Below are 17384 nucleotides of genomic sequence, written 5' to 3'. Positions count from 1 at the left end.
TTTAACGTAAAATTTTTAAATCAACATCCGGCCATTTGACCCTCCGGATCCGCCCACCCACCGAACCATTTCATGAAAATCCCTTCCCGAGTTAGTACTTAACTACTACAAAATCAGGAAGACAACAGTCTATCAGACATCATCAGACAACAAGCAGCATGCAATTTGTTGCATACCCTCATTCAAGGAAATTCATCTGGTTGTTCCCACCAGATCTTTATTTAGAAACTTTTAAATTCATTTCCTTTCCTTTATCTGCTATAATTAGCTTGTAACTAGTTTTCTAACTAATCATGCAACACATTTAGTTGCAACCAATTCATCTTGCCTCCCCATTCAGGACCAAGATAATCGATTACAAGCCATCAAAATGGTAGCCTTCACAATATTTCCCAGAATTAAGTGTTTGGGAAAGGCTCATCAAGTAATTTAATCATTCCTTCCTAAGCATTTTATTTCGCGAGGTATAGCACTATCTGGTGACAAATGCACAAGATAGCCCCTATGTTCCTAGCCTTTCCAGTTCCTTTTTAAGCAACCAAGTCGAACAAATTTTCTTAATTAAATTCACATCATCCTCCTTGAATATGACCTTCTCATCCAACTATTGGCATTGGGCCATACTCGGATTATGGCCGTTTTCCAATAAGAAACTACGGGTACTTCACCCGGTCGGACAAAAATAAAACAAACCCATTCATCCCTTATCCCTCGGGCATGAATGACCTAGGTATAACAACTTGCCGGTTATGCTGCCCTAGCCGAAAAGGGCCAATCTTCGTCAAGTTCCCCAAGAGAATCCTCTCAATGGGCCGGCCTTTCAATCAAGTTGACCCCAAGAAGATACATCTTGGTTTCCGATCATTTCCAGACAATCTTCAAAATTCCTAGTTAAATCTATGTTTTGCAATAGGCTACCCCTATCACCTCTCGAGATTCCTTTTTAACTCTTAGTTGGTAATTTCAAGGTTCATTCATTTATCAACCTTAATTCCTACTTTCATTAATTATCTACCAGCCAAGTTTATTTAGAAAATACAAGCGAGTTTTTGCCATAGGCATTTGATGGTATGTCTCTTCAAAAATGCCAACTTTTTAAGTTCAATCCCCATTTTGTACGATTCCCAGGTTTTTGCAATCCTTTGCCATCCATGGGGCACCTCCATGGAAGCTTGTAGAGTTTTCGGTTCAAAACAACACCGAGGTCAATTCCGCGAAGTTATCCCCTATCTTTCCCATCCCGTATTTACAAACAAACTTGAAATTGATAGCTTTATAAATACTCTTCAATACCAAAAATTTGAACTACTTCTATCGAGCTTATACAACTACTCTTTCCTTATGGTGCCTAGCTTTCCATTTTGGAAGCTAGAAGGTCGTCCTATAATTTATGAGTTTTTGAGGTTTCCATTAAAGCTTAAACGTAAAATACAAGGTAATCACTAAAGCTTACACCTAAGTGCAAAGTTACCATTAAATCTTAGCTTATAAGTGCAAATCTACCTTTAAAGCTTAACTTTATCATGCATAGATACTCTTATCACTTAACCTTAATTGCTAGGTTTCCATTAAGGCTTAAACCTAAAATACAAGGTAGTCACTAGAGCTTACACCTAAGTGCAAAGTTACCATTAAAGCTTAGCTTATGAGTGCAAATCTACTTTTGAAGCTTAATTTTATGATGCATAGATACTCTTATCACTTAACCCTAATTGCGAGGTTTCCATTAAAGCTTAAACCTAAAATACAAGGTAGTCACTAAAGCTTACCCCTAAGTGCAAAGTTACCATTAAAGCTTAGCTTACGAGTGCAAATCTACCTTTGAAGCTTGACTTTATGATGCATAGATACTCTTATCACTTAACTCTAATTGTGAGGTTTCCATTAAAGCTTAAACCTAAAATACAAGGTAGTCATTAAAGCTTACACCTAAGTGCAAAGTTACCATTAAAGCTTAGCTTACGATTGCAAATCTACCTTTGAAACTTAACTTTTTGATGCATAGATACTCTTATCACTTAACCCTAATTGCGAGGTTTTCATTAAAGCTTAGGTTAAGAGTGCAAATCTATCTGTGAAGCTTAACTTAATAATGCATAACTACCATTAATACTTAATCTTAATTCCAAGGTTACCATTAAAGCAAACCTAAAATGATGCACATAAACCTTCCTAGTATTAAAACACATGGGTTAATTAATCCTACTATAAATGAAGATTACCTCCTCTAAACAAGAGGGGAGTGGGGTTGAAGTCCTTCTTGAAGAGATGTGAAGCTCAAGGATGAAGGAAAGGGATTTAGGATGAAGAGGAAGGAGAGAGGAGCTTCTTCACAAAACCCTCAAGGGTTTGGCCTTCAAAAGAGGGAGAGAGGGAGAGAGCAAGAGCAAGGTTTAATGGAAACTTTGATTTACTTAAGCATAATCTTGAGCATGGCAAGTATGCAAGTAGCTTAGAAATAATGTGTGTAAAATTACAAAGGAGAGGGAGTGCTTATATAGGAAATGGTGGATATTCTCTTCTCAATTCCTATTGGACCCCAATTCTCTTCGCAGTTCCTATTGGACCCCAATTCTCTTCTCAAATCCTATTGGACCCTAATTCTCTTCTCAATTGCTATTGGACCCCAATTCTCTTCTTAATTCCTATTGGACCCCAATTTTCTTCTTCATTCTTATCTCTTAACTTCATCTTTCAATCAAGTTAGTCCCTTTTTCTCCCAGTTCTTGATCTAGATCAGTTCCCACGCGGCTTTTGACGAAGAAGTATAAAAATAATCTTAATCTTTTTGGAAAAATATAGGGACGACGTAATTTCTTATCCAAAATATCCTTGTCTTTTCATTCTGGAGTAAAGTCTCGCTGTCCACATGACTTGTTTGTTGATCTTGCTTTTTCTAAATTATTTTCTAGGTTGAAAAAGTTTTGAATGGCTCTAGGATTTAGGGAGGGACCTTACAAAAGTGAGAATAAGTAGATAACCACTCTCTATGTGGTGTCACATGGAAACTTGCACCAGAATCTACTATCCAATTTTGTGCATACTGCGCGCATCTTCTGTAACAAGAGCCTCGACAGGTAGATCTGCTATGAAGATCAATACGTCAGAGGTAAGTGGCATAACAACCACTGGAAGAGTCTCTACAATAGGAGCATTCGAAGACTCTAGCACATTGATCTCCTCTAACTTTGCTTTGCCCTTGTTTGAATCATCAGACTTAGAAGTTTCACCGGATTGTTTATCCTTCTTGCTTTGCTGCCATTTCCTGCAATCCTTCTTCACATGCCCTTTTTTATGGCAGTGATAGCACTCTGCATTACGCATAGAACCCTCAGGCTTACTGTGTGAGCCCCAATGTTCCTTGCTTTTGGCATGACTTTGAGTGTGACCCCTATGTCTATCACTAGCAACATACGCATCACCATACTTCTTGCCTTCAAGAGATTTCCTACGAAACTTCTCTGTAAACAGACTCCCAAGGACGTCATTGTACACTAGACCGGTACCAAGTGTTGAGTTGCTAATCGCAATACAGAACGTATCAAGACGAGGGTAAACTACATAGCAAGAAGATACATTTGATTTCCTCATTGAAGACCAAACCCTGAGTGGTCAACTGAGTGAAAATGATATTGAACTCATTATTGTGAGTAGAAATAGTGCCCTCTTCTTTCATACAAAGGTCAAAAAGCTTCTTCATCAAGAAAACCTTATTAGTGGCACTTTTGTTCTCATAACTGGAACATTATGCCATACATCTTAGCAGTCCTTTCTCCAACTATAGTAAAGTACACATATTTGGCTAAATGCAAATGGAGGGTAGATTTGGCCTTAGCATCAAGTCTCTCCCACTCAACATCTGTATACTCGCTCTCTGGGCGCTCCATGATAGGATCCAGCTGGTCTTTTTGTATAAGAACATCTTGAATCTGCTCTTTCCAGATAGAAAAATTTGTCCCATCAATTTTTGGGTATTCTAAATATCCTTTTCACCACTAGATGACATAGCTGCAAGCTAAAGATAATATGGCGATAAACACTGGTAGTGTTGGAAAAATTTGGCAGAGTTTCCCCAAAAAAAAGTGACAAAATCTCAATCCAAAACTATCACAAGAAATCGCTAATGCATCAAAAGTAATGCTCTCAGAGCATAAGATAGGCGCATCAACTACTAGTTGTGCATAAAAAGTCAAAAGTTGACCTAAGACTGCCAACACGGCATCAAATGCACCTAGCCCTCTCTATACATGTCCTATAGTGAGGCCACTAAAAAGGGGTACTCCAGCAACCTGTATCACCAAAAGGATAAAACCTCACGCTATCGACCCTCACAAAAGCTTATGCAGACAAGAAACCAGCCCAGTCTTAGAAAGGGCCTCCAAAACGAGTCTCAGAAACGGTCGGGACTGCCAAAAACAAGCCAAATCGGCTTCACAAAAGGTACGTATGGCAGTTTCCACAACTCAACGTACATCCACTGTCAACAATATTGCAAGGTGCAGTATACGCACTCAAACAGGCACCAAACAAAATGTGCGAGCAGTAAAACAAATCCCTACGGGGATTAAAGCCACTCTCAAAAGAGCTCAAGCACTATCAAAAGTGCCAAAACAATGCATATACGCATCAATTACTCCCTCTGAAATCTGTGTTGATGCAAAACACTACAGCTTGTAAGACACTTGGATGTTCTGGATGTATGCAAGAACCTGTGAGGAGATGAAAAACCCGAGACAATGTCGATGCCGAAAAGTGCTCCTAATCAGCCCATAAACACCGTCTCAATAGCACATAATAGCCATAAAATGGCTATATACAATCCCAAAATAGTGTCTGAACAACTTGCAACTGTGTCCTGTACCTGTACCTGTATCTGTATCTGTAGCAAAAGCGGAGTTGAAAAATACAAATCTTGAAGCGTAGCTCGGATGAAGCTTTTGACTGTACGAACATCTTTGAAAGGGGGGTAAAACTCTAGGACACTTGATGGAAGCGCTCTCGGAATGTTGAATTTGCCGATGCCAAAATCGGAAATTTGTTTGCACTTTTGAAAGTGCGCACGCGCATGGACGCGAAACGGCAAGCACAAACCCTGCTCTGATACCAGTTAAAGGTGCCGTGGGAAGCGTGTGCAAGTGCAAGTGTGAGAGCAGAGAGCGAGAGACCTTCTTTGGGTGAAGCACATAGCAATGTTATCCTGTTGATTGCAGCTCCTTATTCTATTGTATTCAAGAATAAGTGTATACATGGGTTAAGTTAGTAGATGGGTTAGTAGTAAGTGGGATGTCCGATCAATTGGCATGAATCCCAACACTTACCACCCTTTCAACTAGATGAAATGCCTAGGGCAATCAAAAACTATTGGTCAAAGTCTTCACCCATAACAACTTGGAGCAATTGGTTTCAAAAGGTGACGACATCATTCCAAAAGGTATGATCTACCCAAGGAAGACGAGAGTGTTTGCTAACATCCATCATTCACTTGCTTCCCTCTCAACTTTCCTCCCTGGCCTCTTAATCTCCCAATCTTAGGGAATGTATATATAAAACCTTATACTCACAAAAACAAGATAAAAAAGTAAAAGAGCAAGAGCCACCAAATAAAAATCTGGAAACCTACGAGTTCTATACATAACATAAAATCATAAAAACACATTATGCACAAGGAAACAACCTTTAGACATGACCCTTATAATCTTTTCACTCTAATCATCATCTATCTATGTGTACAGATATGGCTAGTATGCTAGAGTCATCCACTTCTGCCTTGGGTGAGAGGTACCCTCGTTACTTTTCACAAGTGTTTCACATGGTCTTTCCAGTGCTTGCTTGTGAATGGGATTTGGCAGGTACGCTAGCATGTGAGAGGAATTTTGAGGAGTTAGATTGGCTGATACTTCTCTTGACCACGACAGATCCATACTTAGTAGAGAGCATCTCTCCCATTGCACAAGCCTACCCTTTTGACCAAGATAACTATAGGCGTCTAGTGGCCTTCTTAGTAAACATTGGTGCCCCTAATGATGAAAACAATTTACATAATTACACGGATGGCACATATGGTCTCACGGATGATGACTTTGTTTTTCTCGACGACGAGGATGGGGGTTTAGCCTTAGGGTTTCCCCCCAATCTCTACAATATCCTATTCTCTTGACTCTCTAGGGGTAGTGCAAATAATTAAGTTAGGGTTCCTTATGTTGTTTAATTGTGTTCAATAAGGGTTGGTGCATATTCCCATTGATGTGCCTCCCGTAGGTATTCTTTTGTTTCATAGTGCGTACAAGAATGTGTTGATGTTGTTAAATTTGGACCTTCATAGAATCTTTCTCTCGTTTACTCTTCAAATCAAGCGCAATCGTCAACACAAATAGGTGTTTCTTATCCATTCGCATTGCCCCTTATCTTTTTTTCATCCATGTTTGTCTGCTTTAATTGTGATTGGTAGCATAATATTCAACACATTTGCTTAGTACCAAACATTAAATTCAATGTAATTTTTTGTCATAATCACTTATCAAGCAGTTGGACTAAGCTAGTTTGACCAAGCTAGGTGTTAGAGATCTTCTCTTAATACCATGGGGAATGCCTTCGTAATAATCAATGGTTACTTAGGTTCTTAATCCGATTTAGGTAGCATTGTGCGCAATGTACTAGGGATTTCTAGTGGGCTTAGTCCCGATTGACCTTTAGCTTAAGTATTATAAAGGGATTTTACTAATGTGATGATCTTGGGGAGGGTAACAGTGTTATATGATCCCCCAAAGTTACAAAATTAAAATGCTCAAAATGAACAAACGAAAAAAAATCAAAATGCCACAGTGTAAAATCTTAAGCGCGAAGAGAATCTCAACTTGATTTGTTACTTCACTCACATGTATCGCCTATGGTACTAGAGCTCTAGATGTTCCCAGTGTGGGCACTTTTCCTTGAAAAGCAAAAAACCCAAGGCATACAAAATAAGCACACACACCAAAATTGAATCACTTTGAAAAGACTTTGGGGGGTCACAGAAAAGGAAATAAGTCAAGCGATGATTCCATGAGAAATTCCTTTTATTGTAGCTTAACTCTACAAGGTCTTTTAGGTATAGCCTCTAGTCAACCCTTAGAGATGAAATACTTGGCTCTCGCGATTAAACAACTTAACTGACTAGAGTAAATTGAGAAGTTTTCCCATGGTATTAATAGTTGATCTCTAGTGCCTTTCGACCGTTAATTTAGCGACCCCAGACTTGTTTCGTTTTTTACCTTTACAACTGTTTAGGCGTTTGATTATATTACAATTTAATGCTATTGCGAACAAATGGTTGTAAAATTCTATTACCAATCAATTTGTCTGCCTACAACTACATATGCTTTTTAATTGTATATGAGAATGCAACTACTATGCCAGTGTTGTTTGATTTTATTTGATGAAGGCTAAGGACATTCATCTCAAATGCTCTTCCACCTTGATGATCGAGCTTCAACACAATAGATTCCAAGGATGAAATCTACATCAGGAAGGGGAGCATATTAATCGACAAGTCAGACCAGTGGAGTCAGTACTAGGCGAATAGGAAGCTTGAGGATTGCCCAACTCTCCCTATCGCTTGGTGTTGACCTTGGTGTTAAAGTCATTACAAGAGGCATTTGAGTCAATACTAGGAAAAAATAGGAGGCTTGGGGACTTCCCAATGCCACCTATCGCTTGGTGATGACCTCGGTGCAATAGTGAAGTCAACACCGGGCAAATATGAGGCTTGGGGACTGCCCAACACCACCTCTTGCTTGGTACTGACCTTGGAAAATGGGCGTCGGCCCAATAAACATCCATGGACATTACATTGTTTTGAGTCAAGGACTGGGCTTGTCAGTCCAATAGGAAAAGGGTAAGAGTGGTCGCCAATGAGAGGCGCACTCTAACTGGAACATTCAAAGGTTAGTTGGCTAAGCATGGGCGTCCAAGTGTGAATGGGTGAGCTCATATAAAAGTCGCCTAAACCTAAAAATCACTCATTCTCTCATTTGGGCAATTGAAAAGGTGCTCTTGCTCCATCTCCATCTTCTTTATCGGCTCCTTGTGTGTGTGTGTGCTCTTGCTCCATCTCCATCTTCTTCATCGTCTCCTTGTGTGTGTGTGTGTGTGTGTGTGTGTGTGTGTGTGTGTGTGTGTGTGTGTGTGTGTGTGTGTGTGTGTGTGTGTGTGTGTGTGTGTGTGTGTGTATCCATGAGAGAGAGACAGAGTGTGTGTGATCAAGCATTACGAAGGCACAACGGCGGTGAGGTGGGTGAGCGCAACATGGTGGTAGCTCCCTCTTCTTCGCGGCGAGGAATCCTCCACGAAGGCAAAGTGTAGGGCGGTGAGTGACACACCCTTGCTCTCTTGAGCTTGCTAGATTAGTCTGGTTGTGTGCTTGCAGCCATTTGTGGCTCGCACACAGTGTACGTCAAGTCCCTTGCATTGACATGTGCGACAGACGTGCTAGTCTGGTTGTGTGCTTGCAGCCATTTGGGGCTCGCACATAGTGTATGTCAAGTCCCTTGCATTGACACATGTGGCACGTCTGTCGCACGTGTCAATGCAAGGGATGTGATGTACACTGTGTGCGAGCCCCAAATGGCTGCAAGCACACAACCAGACTAGTCTAGCAAGCTCAAGAGAGCAAGGGTGTGTCACTCACCGCCCTACGCTCGCCTTCGTGGAGGATTCCTCGTTGCGAAGAAGAGGGAGCTACCATCATGCCATGCTCAACCGCCTTGCCACCATCATGCCTTTGTAATGCTCTCTCTCTCTCTCTCTCTCTCTCTCTCTCTCTCTCTCTCTCTCTCTCATGCATACACACACACACACAAGGAGATGAAGAAGAAGATGGAGATGGAGAAAGAGCACTCTTCAATTGCACAAATGAGACAATGAGTGATTTTTAGGTTTAGGTGACTTTTATATGAGCTCACCCATTCACACTTGGGCGCCCATGCTTAGCTAACTAACCTTTGAATGTTCTAGTTAGAGTGCGCCTCTCATCGGCGATCACTCTTACCCTTTTCCTATTGGACCGACAAGCTCAATCCTTGACTCAAAACAATGTAATGTCTGTGGATGTTTACTGGGTTGACGCCCATTTGCCAAGGTCAGTACCAAGCGATAGGTGGCGTTGGGCAATCCCCAAGCCTCATATTTGCTCGGTGTTGACTTCAGTATTGCACCAAGGTCAATAGCAAGCGATAGGTGGCATTGGACTGTCCTAAGCCTCCTATTTTCCTAGTATTGACTCAACTGCCTCTTGTAATGACTTTAACACCAAGATGAGCACCAAGCAATAGGGAGCGTTGGTCAATCCCCAAGCTTCCTATTTGCCCAGTGCTGACTCCACTGTCTGACTTTTTGGTTAACAACATGGTTGCTCCAACAAGCAGAAAAACATAGGCATATGTGGATCTCTGTCTATCTACACAACTCATGTAAGTTGCATCCATGTAGCCCACAATGGATGCATCACTATCCCAAAGTGTAAGAACTTGTTTTTTGGAGGGTGAAATTATGTTAAACTTTTTATGCTAGCTAGGATATTCAAATCAGCACATCATAAAAAATTTGGGTGCACGATAAATTGTTTACAAATAAAAAATTAAATTTATCAAATTTTGTACATATGGATCTTGTTTCAAGATCTTTCTATTAATACATCATGCATCATAGATCTTGGAGATCTAGCTCCTATTATTGTACTATACTTCAAAATTGTGTTGATTAGCAAAGTTTGGGATAGCATTTTTTGTGCACATTAACATGCTTTCACCCTGTACTTTTTAGATATCTCAATATGTGCTTCACTGCTTTCTAGTTCTTTTTGCTAGGATTTGCCATAAATTTGCTAACCACTCCCACTACAAAAGCAATGTTCAGACTCATGGCTACCATGGCATACACAAGATTGCCAATTGCTGAAGAATATGGCAACTTGGTCATTTTTTCTTTCTCTACATTAGAATTGGGAGCATATTTCTTGCTAAGCTTTTCATATGCTTACATTGGGGTACTCAATTTAGCCTTCCCCCCTACATATTAAAATGTTGCAAGACCTTGTGAATATATTGCTCCTGAGACAACTCTAGTACCCCATATTTTCTATCCCTCTTGATATGCATACCAAGAAAGTGACTTGCATCTCCCAAATATTTCATAGAAACTTGCGTGCTAAGTGACTTCTTCAAGATGGAAATCTTGTCTTTAGACTTCTTGTCAATGATCATATTGTATCAAAATAATAATTGAACCATCATTCAACTTCTTGGTATACAAGCAATGATCTTCCTAGCTCATTCATTCCCTTGGGATTGTATGTACTTATAAAACTTCATGTACCACTTCAAGCAATGATCTTCCTAGCTCATTCATTGCCTTGGGATTGCATGTACTTATAAAACTTCATGTACCACTAGATTGAGTCTTGTTTTAGGCCATATAATGCATTATTCTATCTATACACCAGTTCTACCCTCGTAGGCTTCCCAGGTTTGACTTCAAAACCCTCAAGATCCGCATGAATAAAAGTCATCTTTACATGCATCTAGATAAGTTTCATGTCCTCAATGGCTACTACTAATCCAAGCATGAAATGCAATGTAGTAATCCTGACCACTAAAGAAAATATTTCATCAAAATCGACACCTTTTTTTTGCTTGAAACCCTTAGCAACCAATCTAGTCTTGTACTCAGGCTCAGGATACTCTTCCATGCACTTTTTCTTGATTACACCCATTTGCAAGGCAAGGCTTGTTTACCCTTTGGAAACTCTATCAGTTCCCAAGTTTCATTAGCCATAATCAAGTTATACTTAGATTGCTTGGTCCCACTTCATGCTATCTTCCATCTCAATAGCCTCTTGGTAGAAAGTAGGCTCTCTACACTCTCAGTGGCCAATTGATAGACTAATCCTGGTTGAAACCACTTAGGGTAGGAGATACACATGCATATCTCCTCACTTCCTGACTATTGGACTTTGCTCTCTCAGGAGCATCAATAGCTCTCTCTAGAGCATTACTAGTGGTAGATACATCAATAGTAGACTAAGCTATTTACATAATTGGACTTGAGTCTACGCACTTGAATCTCACTTTGCAATACTCAACCTCTTTTTACAGGCTAAATATGCATCTTTGACTCATTAAAGGTCACTTGTGAGCTACAAATAACTCTTTAAGATTTTGGGTGCAAGAGACAATAACTCATCTCTCAATTTGCACCATAGCCAATGAAGATGCATTTGTGTGATTTAAGGTCTTGCTCCTTCTAATCTCTTTAGGCACATGTGAGAATGACTCACACCCAAATATACATAATTTGTCATAATTAGGCTTCTTGCCCGTCCACATCTCCTATGGAATCTTGTAGTTTAACGGTATACTAGGCGACCTATTGATGATATGCACCACTATCATAATGGCCTCTCCCCCAAATTCTTGAGGTAAAATTTCCATAGATATCATGGAAGTGACCCACTCCTCAATAGTCTTATTCATGTGCTCAATAACTCCATTTTGAGTAGGAATGTGTGGCATAGTAAATTTTCTCATACTGTCCTGTTTAGTATACAAGTCCTTAAACTCAGTGGAGATGTATTCTCCCCCATTATCAGTGTACAAAGCCTTTAAATTTTTTCTTGACTGATTCTCGACCATAGCTAGGAACTTTTGGAAGACATGAAAGACTTCATCTTTCCTTGTTGTGGCGGTTACGCCGCTAGCGGTGGCTATGATAGCGAGAAATCAACCGACAAAAACAAGAATTTCAGACGAGGACGGAGCTTGACCCGCATACGCATGGAAACAAATAGGTGGGTGTCAAATCACCTACTTGACCTTCTAATGACAATCACTACCAAGGAAATCAAATCTAAGTTCTCAAATACACAAGTGACTGAAATCCATACTACGAACGAATGCTATCCGAAACATGATCTAGAGTCATCGAATCAGCCTCAAACTCAAAGGGGGGTCTCTACACTAGGTAAGGACAATACCCTATGAATCTACAATACAATCTCAACCTATAATCACTCCGTGCGGTAAACGCGTATGAAGACAAGCCGAAAAATACAGGTGACCGAATCTCGACTCCGATGGTACTAATGTGTAGTTCTACTCGCTGCGGTTCTGTAGATAAATGGCACACTCAATTACGAGACACACAGATAGGGAGAAAAATCACATAGAAGCTCGTGGGAGCTCACCTCGCATAGAAGCCGAATGCGCGCACGCTTGGTGTCGGTGCGTAGCTCTCGTCGTTGCTAACACAATGGCGGTGTTGCTTCTCCAATGGCGGCTCCGTAGCTCGTGTAGCAAGAGGATAGAACTCTCTCTCTCTCTCTCACTCACTCTCTCTCAGACACAGTCACGGCGCTCCAAAAACTCACCTTGATTAATGATTCAAAAAATTGTCCTTAGGTTTACAAAAATTGGCTCTTATACCTTAGCCTTGGAGGTGTGAAAACATCTCTAATCTAATTGCATAAGCAGGTGAAACTACTTGGGGAATACAAGCTGGAAACTCAATTGAGTCCCGCTAATTACAATGAATCGGCTCCATGAGAAAGATGAAGTCGGAGAGACATTTATTACAATAAGTGTTTACAAAAACATGAGTGTGAGCAAAAATGTATAGGTGTGGCCCTTCGCTCAACACTCCCCCCCTCCACGTTCATGTCGTCCCGTCGATTTGACATGACATCCTTGCTTTGTCTTTAGTGGAGTCCCGTCGATTTCATCATCTGAAGATGTGACTCGTATCTCAGGTTTCCAATGGTCAGTGTAGGGCCGAATATCTTACTTTCATGAGTAAAGAAACCAGTGTAGAATGCCTCCTCAAAGGCCTGCATGTGGAGGCTCGTCATAAACATGATTCTCTGATAAAAGAGGTGTAATACTTTTGGAGATGGCTGCAAGGCTAGATCATACATCATATATGTCACTGTGTCGGTCGTTAACAACAAAGTTGAGCTGGTAGCTTTATCCGGCGCGAACACTTCAATGCAAGCCAATAATGTTCTGCAAATCTTTTTGAGCATTTGACACAAAAGGTCAGGAGAGCCAGTAAAGAGCTTAATAGTGCCCGTTAGGGTTTTCACCATGTAGGCCTTACTTATTCTCTCTCCCACCTTCGGTCCTGGCATCCTGGGGTAATTAAGCCAATTTGGCTTCTTTGCTGTGATTCTACCATGTTCTTGCCAACTCCTGACTCATGGCACTGGACAGAATGTTGCATCTTCCCTAACTTCCTTGGGTGCCTCCACCAAATAGATTAGGTAGGTTGGGTACTTTGTCAACCACCCTTTCCTCCATCTCGGCTAGGAGTCCACTATCTTCTTTGATTCCTCCTCTTTTGTAATGTCAGCTTCGTATAACGCGACATACTGCTCCTCTTCTAGCCTTGTCTTTGTTTTCAACACTTCAAACTTTAGTAGAGGAAGGGGCAATGTAGGTTGCATCCACTGTTCTTGCAGCACCTTAGTGTCCAACCCTTGAAGTCCGATGGAGAACAGGAGTCTTCTTTCCCACTCCATGGCTGCCTTTGCACTCTCCTCTATTGCCTACTCTATCTGCTCATGCAATCTGTTTTCCTCCTCCTCAGTAGGTCTTGATGTTGTGGTCTCTTCTTGTCCTGGGGCTGGATCTTCACTAGTTGTGGCTTCCCAGTCTCTGGTAGCTCCACGGCTGCCCCGCCTATTTCTTCTTGCTGAACCTCTGTATCTTTTATCATTTTGTCTTGCAGATCTTGGAGCTGCTTTCGAAGGGCCTCATTCTCCTCTCTCAGTGCTTGGTTCTTTGATGTAAGTCATTCTTCTGCAGCCAATGAGCCCTCCGCAATGTGCAATCTCTGCACTTGCTCTAGCCGCAATTCTCTTTGCAAGCTCCGGACTTGATCTTCCAGACCGGGGACTATTGCTCCCTCTCGATCTACTCCTGCTCTGCTAGCTCTTGGTGTGGATCTTAGCCTTAGGATTGTTCTCTCTTGCAGCTCCATCCTTTCTCATAGTTCAATGAGCTCGTCCTTTGTAGCTTCCAATTCATCTTTCAATTCTTTCTTTGGTTTCTTGTGCACTGACCACCTCTCTTGAAGCATCATTAAGTTGGAGGATTAGTCCATCTCTTTCATTTTCTGCTTCTTCTTTGTTGTCCCTCATTGTCTTTGATCGGGCTTTGATCTGTTGCAATAGTTGATGCACTTTCTGGATATCTCTTTCATCCTCATCTTTAAGCTCATCCTTATCTTCAAGCTCATCCTCTGCCTTCTCAGGTACTAACCTCTGCTCTCTGTCGAGTCCATTAATTGTTCTCCTCTCCGTTCTTCCTGTGCTAAGGCAAGGCCATACACAACCTTGAGGGCCTCTTCTTGAGTATATCCTGTGTCTATTAGAGCATCATATTGCTCTTTCTTCTCATGAATTGGATCCGTTGCCTTCTCCTCTTGCTGTATTTCGGGCTTTTCTAGCACATCCACCTCAACTTCAGTAGTTGCCTCCTCCACTATCTTTTCCTTTCCTTCAAGACTTGGCTCCTCTACCTTGCCCTTGCCTTTGTCACCTCTTTTTAATTCAGCTTTAAGGTGTTGAACTTCTGCTTCAGTGTATGGCTCTACTGGTTGCTACTCCAAGATAGCTTCTGATTCTTCATAAGCCTTGATATATTGATCGTACTGATAAATATTTGGTCTTATTGAGCTGGCTCCGACTTTTGTTGGGTCTGGTACCCACTTTTCCTTAAAATCTTCTTTTAAAGCTTGCTCAGCTCTAAACTGTTCAATCAGTCTCTCCATTCTGTTGGCTTTCTGGCTCTTAGTTTGCTTTGGAGCGGGTTTCATCTTGGTCTTCTTCTTGAGGGGCTCGTCTTCTTCTTTTTCTGGCTCGGAAACAATTTCTAGTTTTTGCCTTGCCCTTGTTGACACTCTCTTTGTAACCTCTGACTGGTCTTCATCTTCATCTATCTCTTTTAGCCATTGGTTTTACGAGGGAACCTTTGGCCACTGGTCCCTTGCTCCGATAGCTTCATAAGCTATCTTAGTCAACACTTCGGCTCCTCCAATGTACTTTGGCTTCTCGTTCTGCAAAGCAATTACTTGTTCATGGATGTGCTGAGCATAATTGACTTCCTTCGGGATGTTGCTCTTTATTGCCCAAGTGATTGTTGTGGCAACAGCATGTGGTGGTGTGGTATACTTTTGTGGCCTTTTGCTGCATATGTGTAAAAACTGGTTGTAGAGCCAGCAAAGCTTTGCCGCTCTTGGATCTGCTATGTCTTCATAGGTGGCATTTTGCTTCTTTGGCCCATACACTTCTATGGCTTCCCATCTTTCTCTGACTGAGCATCCTTTGTTGTGCAGCTTCAGAGCATCTGCAATGAGCTAAGGAGTGATAACCACTTCAACCTTTTCCCCGTCCAAGGCTGTAAGTGTAGCCTTTCCGTCTTTCTGTATGGTGGTTGCCAACTCATACACTCTTTGAGTGTCTACTCCTGATGGTCTGGAAGTGAAAAAAATGTGGAGATTTACCCTTTCGAGGTATCTGCTTATCTCCTCTGTTCTGCTGTAGTCCACCAGTTCTTGTGGAATCATTGGGATATCCACTGTTTGTCCTCGTGGGTCTCTGAAAGTACCTTGGTATATCTTTATCCCCTGTTCTTCTAACACTGCTTCTTCTACCCAAGTCTTTGTGGGCTTGAGAGTCTCTGGGGGAATAGAAAATGGCTCGGCTTTTGCTATTACTTCTTTGAGTGTCGGTCTCTTTCTCTTTGCTGACGACTTCCCCGAATCCATGGATCTTGTAACTCCAATTTCAGAAGTTAGCGTCTTTTTCAGTACCGAAAGCCGAAATTAAGCTTTTAACTATCCAAATGACTTAAAAATTGAAACATAAGCTATTCAGGGCCTAAGGATGCAATGCATGTGGAAAAATGTGCAATTTGGATGCAAAATCATGTTGGAGACATCATACGCATATGATGTCTTTTGTGTCAAAATGGCTTGATATTGGTTGTGCTTGTAGTAGCTAATGGTGCATACATCCATTCTATATGCCTGGATTTGAATTTGGGTCCCATTTGGTCAAGTTATGGCCATTTTAATCCTGGTCAGGCTCTTTGCAAGATATTGAGAGGGAATTGGATTTTGTGATCCAAATTGGATGAAACTTGGTGGTTTGCTCTCAAATGGCATGTAGATCACTTCTGTGTGGTAGTTGCAACTCTGAAATGCAAAAATCAAGAAGGGAGACATCATACGCGTATGATGTCTTTTTGGGTAAAATTGGACCATTTTGCATTGTAAGCTTGGCTTTGGCTTTATATAGGCTTAGACAATGATTTTATGAAATTTGGGTATAGTTTGGACCAAAATTGGCTATGGAGACATCATACGCGTATGATGTATTTTGTGTCATTTTTGCATGAGATTGGTTCTGTGGGCTCCTCATATGATAGTAAAGGATTGTGTGTACTCAAATCTTGACTTGAAGTTGAGTATGATGAATTTTGGCTTTAAATAGAGGATTTTTCGCTAATTGGGCTAATGGAGTGATTCCCTTGACCAAATGGTACCAAACTTCATATGTGGCATGTATTTAATATATATAATGGATATATGATGAGAAATGATCAATTTTGGCTCTGTGCAAAGTGACATCATACGCGTATGATGTCTTTTTGGCCAAAATGGTACTTTTTGGTTCCAGATAGCTTGTGCATGTGTTGAAAAACAATCCTACAAAGTTTCATTGAGTTTGGAGCTATTTTGGCAAATTTAGGGCCATAAGTCGGTTTTATGCCCTACTTTGCGTCTTTTTAGTTTCCAAGTGGTTTTTCAACTCCAAATCTCATGATACTTTGTACATTTGATGTTGTTAGCATATAGAAAGAGTCTATGCATTCATGTGTTCAAGATGATGTGAAAATCATGCAATGAGACATCATACGCGTATGATGTCTCTTCTTGATAAAAAGTGTTTTTTGTGCCAAGCATGGTTTGTGCTAGTGCCCTAAGCCCTGCTAACTAGTTTTCAACCTTAAAAATCATCAGTTTAGTTAAAAGCCCCCCTTTGTAGGCATTTCAGTCTCCGAAGTCGTCTTTTGGTGTTGGAGTTGATTTTCCTCGATCTTTCCCCTCGAGAGTTGCATCCCGAGCTCATTTGATGTGTTGGGAAGTCGTCTATGTGGTTGAACTCGACTTTGGTTCCTTCTTTTCCACCTTTAGCCATTTGGTTGCCCGAAAGCATCTTTTTCACCATTGGTAAGTGAAATGGCTTTCTCTTGGGTTTTGCTTGTATACATGTGTCATTGATGGCTATTTGAAGCTGCTTGTGAAGTTTCATGGCCATTGGTCGTCAATTTTGGCCGTTATGCCAAAATGAC

The sequence above is a fragment of the Adiantum capillus-veneris genome, chromosome 19 (genome assembly GCF_014529385.1).
Source record: "Adiantum capillus-veneris isolate H3 chromosome 19, ASM1452938v2, whole genome shotgun sequence".
Lineage (NCBI taxonomy): Eukaryota > Viridiplantae > Streptophyta > Polypodiopsida > Polypodiales > Pteridaceae > Adiantum > Adiantum capillus-veneris.
This window is presented reverse-complemented; position numbering follows the sequence as displayed.